The following is a 5,938-nucleotide window of genomic DNA, read 5'->3' as shown; positions in this document are numbered from 1 at the left end:
TCCCGACCACGTTATGTCATGTACTCCAGTAGAGGCTTGCAGAAAGTATGTTCAGTTAGATGTATATGACAGCTTTGTCGGCTTGTATATCATGGATCAGTACGATTATGCATGTGTACATATATCTTTTGGGCTTGTGTCCTTTATAGTTTATGATATCTATGAGTTAGTATTATGGCCCATCCAGATATGACTATGAGATGCATGTATGTTCTATGGTGCTCGATCGGTTAGCTTCGGGTGTCCGTCATGGCCCTCCGGTTAGGTCGTAACATTTATAGTCGCGTCACCACTTGTGACACAACCTGCGAGATGCAGGTGTGACCTGCGGGATGCATCCCAACCGCAAGTTGTGCCAGAGAGGCACAACTTCAGGCGTTCAACTTGCGAAACACAGATCGATAATACGGTCATAACTTTTTACTCGCAGATCCGTTTGATCTCTACCTTATATCGTTGGAAAGGTATTTCAAAGAGCTACAACTTTTATGTTTTAAGTGTTCTTAAATTCCCGATGGATTTTCACGAAATCAGGCTGGAAGACAGACCTATCGAAAACTTAGTCGATTCTATCGAATCTTATGCACCTCACTATTCGTCTTGATTTCAAAACAACTATTTCCACCTAAACTCATCCCGATGGGACTTCATATGGATAAAATGTCATACTAATACTCGTTTAACATATTCACACCTAATCCGAATTTGCGGAGTGTTACATTAGGAGTATCCCTTAACTCGTGAACCACCAACTCGAATAAGTCTAAGATAGCACCATGTATTGGTTCGGAATGGAGTTTATGAGACACCAAGAAAAGGACTAGAAAAAGCAGCAGACAAGAGTGCAACGAGAAAAATGAGAAAAGCATAAAATGAATTTGTACGAAAGAAATACGGACTCAAGAACTAACTAACAGCCAAGTAAGGACAATTACTAGTGTCAATTAGTTTGGAAGATCAAAGAAGTTGTCCAAAAAAATGAGGAAAAATATCCCTCACATTCAGCTACGTGGGTGACTGCATGGGTGGCTGCGTGGGTGAGGCCAGCTACGTGGACGTGGGTGACTGTGTGGCTGCGTGGGCTATATGGGTGAGTTATGTGGGTAAGCGACGTGGGCCACGTAGCTCACTTGGGTGATTCTAGACCCTAAATTTTTTTCTCCTTGGATGCGTGGGTGAGGCCAACTACGTGGGTGGCCACGTGGCCCACTCAGATTTCTCTCTTTTGCACCCAAAAACACTTTTGTCCAATTTTTCACTTGGTTTTTTGGATCAAACTCTATTTTTGCACCTTCTTCCTTATGAACTTATGAAGGTCTTCAAGAACACTTAGAACACCCAAATTTGTAAGTACTTCAATTTCAATTCAAATTGATCCTAATATTCAAATCTAGCTTCCCCTCAACTTAGAGAACAATGCCTACTCCAAACTGAAATCAATTGATCACCAAATCTCAAAGACCCACTCGCTTGTTCTTCAAGTTCTTCAAAACCTTTAAGTCTAATAATAGTGAAACACCCAATTCAACTCCAAACAGCTTGAAACTTTGATATTTAATAGATTTGACCTCAAGGAACTCAAATCTAACAACAATTTCGCTCAAATAACAACAAACGATTATTTTATTTATTTGAATTTTTTCAAAATTTTTGTATTTTTCAAAATAAGAAGAACCAAGGATTAAGAATTGTAGAAACAATCCTTTAGCCTAGGCTCTGATACCAAATGATGCGATCTGACTCGGGAAAGTATGAAAACAACAATAAATACGTGAAAATTAAGATAGGAGAAATAGATAGATAAGATAGAAGAAATAGGAGATGAGAATATAAGAAGGAAAGGATCTAATTCACCTAGAATTGTGATTAATCAATAATCAAAGAAGAACTCAATCCATGGGGGAAGGGAACTTGAACTCATACATGGAAATCCAATCCTAGATTATCCAAGAGAAGATCAAGATAAAGAGTTAAGGGAATCCTCCCACTACCTAACACTAGCTAATCATAGCTTAACCTAAAGTCCATAGAAGGTGAACTACTCTCAAATGAGTTTCTTCATCAATCAACGACTAACTAATGAAAATAGGCTAAGGCAAGCTTATATAGTTTTGTCTTTACATGCCTAGCGACAATTATTTAACTAATAGCCACAATCAGTATTTAACTACCCAAACCTGCAATTGTACCCACACATCAAACGTTTGAGCTTCTTTAAGAGGCAAGCTTTGGGCCTTGGAATCTTGGACTCTTGGACTCTTGAAGTCTTCCTCCATGTTATTTTTCATAGCTTGAAGGCCCTCCAATGGTTGTCTTCAAGTGCTTCCATAGCTTCATTCTCCATGAGCTTGGCTTGTGAAGCTTGAAAGTCCTTGACTTGACTTCTAGTATGAGGCCTTGTCGAAGGTTGAGCAATTGAGCCATCCGATATTGTATCACCTTCGAATTTACATCCATTAATTATCCCAAACATCTTCTTGTAACACCCTGCCCGACATCGTAATGAGTAAGAGTAGCTTTTGGCTTGAGAAAAACCTGCGGACGAGCGAGAATATATGAATATTTTTGTCAGATGATTTTGCCTGACTGTATTGTTTTTGCCATTAAGTTTTACTAAAAATTGATCTTAAATATCTTTGTGTGGTTCTACCTTAAACTATTAAAATAGGTAAATAACTTAGTTATTGTGATTCTACCTTAAGCTATTACAACAGGTAAATTACTTATTTAACTTGTAAAACTACAGTAATAATTAATAAAATTTGCACCTGAATTATGCGAAATGGAACAGATTTGCGCTTCGTTACTAGTTGGAATCAAATATGCCCTCGTCGTTACTAGTAGGGGTCAAATATGCCCTCGCTATTACTAGTTGGGGGGTCAAATTTTCCCTTGAATATGCAAAGTGGAACGAATTTGTCCTTATTTTTAAACCGTGGAAGCTTAGCACCTGGTGATGCCACGTGTCACGCAATTAAAGATTTTTTTTTAAAAACAGAGAGTAAATTTAAACTTTTGGCATAGTGCAAGGGGAAATTTGTCCCTTTAGCATAATTCAAAGGCAAATTTGACCCTTCCCTCTAATTTTAAGTTTTTAAATATTTTTGTTTCTCCTTTTTCTCTTCCCGCCACTACCTCAACCACCAATCACTCTTTCTTCCTCCTTCCTCCTTGTCTCTTCCTACCACCATGTCATCATCACCTCCACCATCATTTTCTCTTCCCCTTTCCTTTCTTATTCTCTCCCCCTGTCAGCCCACCACCACCTACACCACTAGGAGGAAAATGCGTTAAACGATTTGAACATGCAATAATAGATAGTACTATTTTAATGCAGGTGTATAGAATATGCGTCAAATGAAGAAGAAATGGTGATTGGCGGTAGAGGTAATGACACGGAGAGAGAAAATATTCAATTTCCAGTGCTATTATAACTAAGAATTTAACCAAGAAATGAAATTAACCAACAATTTTTAATACGAGGACTATTTTGATTGGTTAAATCCTTGCAAGGGTGACTCCGTTGGTTGAGCATAAGACTTCCATAATGGAGGTATCAGGTTCGAAACCCCCTGCCTATAACAACAGGGGATTTGCCTTTTGGGTCGAGCTCGTCGCATGGGGCTTGCCTAGTGTGGGTTATCTCTTATGTGTGCTTTGCGGGCTATTGCACAGGAACGGGGCTTACCCTGTGCGCATCGGAAGGATAGCGGCTACGGTTCCCTTGTCATTAAAAAAAAATATCCTCAAAGCTTCACTCGCATTAAACAATTGAAAAATCTACAAGCTGTTAAATAGAGAAGTTCAATTATTTTCGCATGTAATACGTGTTTTAATCAAGGTAATAATTCTGGAGTAGCCTCCCATTTTTAACCAATTAAATGTTAAATCATGTTTCGATGCAAAGAAGCTAATAATTCTGTTCGTTCCAATTTTCCCTTTTCAATTTTGAAGGATTAACTTTTAAAATTTGTCCTTTATTGTAAAAAAGAAAAAATGGTGTTAGCACTTAGAATATGACTAGATACTGGATCCCGTGCCAGCACGGGCCCAATATATATTTATAATTTTTCTCGGGCAATTAGCAGGAATACCCTTATTACGGGGTGGTCTTTAAGTTGCTTCAAAATGGTAGGTCTTTAAAGTTTCTTCAAGCAGTCGGGTTCAAACCCCCACTCACGCGAAAATTAAAAAAAAATCGCAAGGCATAAGTTCAGAAAAAAGGCAGAGTTATAAAGGCGAGTGCGCTGGCGAGAATTTGCGGGGGGGGCGGGGTACACACGCATTTTTTTTTTTTTTTTTTAAACTTCGCGCCGCGAAAAAAAAAAAAAAATTCGCTGCGGATTTGAACCCGTGACCAAGTCACACAACGAAGGAAACTTTAAAGACCGAATTTGAAGCGGCAATACTTAAAGACCACCCCAAATGAAGGGCAATCCACGCAAAAAAAAAAAAAAAAAAGATTTTTCTCTATGCAATTTTAAGAAATTTTCAACATATTTTATGATGTTTTAATTTAGTTCTAGTGATATTTGATTTAGCATAGTTGACCTTCAATTAATAGAAACATGTACTTTGACATCTTTGCTTGTGATATTTGCAATGCTACCATGATTGTTACTTCTTCTACCACTTAATTAGCCATGTATTATGTTAAGCTGAAATTGTTATTCTATGTTCAACAGTAACATTAATTTAAAATAGTCTAAAGATAACATATTTCCTATCTAAAGAAACAAAAACACACATTTTGATCAATTAACGATTAGGTATCCTTAGTAAGATTACAAGAATTAAAATGGAAAATTATCAATAGTTAAGGGACCAAAGATGATATTAATCCTTGAGAAAGTATTAAGGGAAAATCAGCAAAAACTCTTGGCAAGTAGAAGTGTAGAATATTAATGTGTTCTGAGATTACTTAAAATTAGTGCTAGCATATGATTGGTTGGAAAAGTATTTACAAAAATGGGATAAATACTCAATTAATCCATACCAGTATGGTAGGAGCAGGTCTTTATATTATAAGTTGGAAACAAAAATGTTAGTGCTATTGAAAAGTCCAGTGGGGCCTACTTTATACAGCTGAATGTTTCAAACAGCTTGCAAATGCAGCGCGTGAGTTGAAAAATTCAAGTGGGATCCAACTTTTTATGGAGAAAAGCGATAGTGCTTCAAAATACTCCATTAGTCCCAAAAATATTATCTTAGTTTGACTTGATACAAAATTTAAAAAATAAAGGAAGACTTTTGAAATATGTAGTTCAAAATAAACATTAGATATTTTTGTGATGTGCTAATCTTTTTGGGACAGACTAAAAAGGAAAAGAAGACAATCTTTTTAAGAGGGAGGGAGTGGCTGATACTGAGGGGCAATTCGCAGAATTGCCATTCTTTTGGGGTGGTCTTTAAATTTTCCCCCTCATATTTGTGATCTTTAAATTTTGCCCTTCGACTAAAACCCATGGGTTCCTGGTTCGAACACCCATTCAGTCAAAAATTTTAAAAAACTTCGCAAGACAGAGTTTGAATTTCGCTATGCCCCCTCCGGCAGGCTTTTAGTTATGTTTAACTAAAAGTTTGCCGGAGGGGGCAGACTTTGCCTTGAGGCATATATATTTTTTTTTTAATTTTTCAAGGTAAACTTTTAGTTATGTCTTAACTAAAAGTGTGCCCATAAGACATAACTAAAAGTATGTCCCATAAGGCGGAACTTTTCCTTAAGGCATAACTAAAAGTTTGCTTATAAGGCAAAATCTATACCTTAAGGAAAAGTTAACTTTTGCCTTATATCTTGCGTTATGTCTTAACTAAAAGTCCGTCCCATGATAACTAAACTATGTCTTAAGGAAAAGTTAATGTAAAGATAACCAAAAATCTATTACCATAAGGCATAAGTATGCCGGAGCCGATATAACTTTAATTATTCCTTAAGAAG

This window comes from Lycium ferocissimum, chromosome 11 (genome assembly GCF_029784015.1).
Source record: "Lycium ferocissimum isolate CSIRO_LF1 chromosome 11, AGI_CSIRO_Lferr_CH_V1, whole genome shotgun sequence".
Lineage (NCBI taxonomy): Eukaryota > Viridiplantae > Streptophyta > Magnoliopsida > Solanales > Solanaceae > Lycium > Lycium ferocissimum.
The sequence above is the reverse complement of the archived record's forward strand: the minus strand, read 5'-3'. Positions refer to the sequence as shown.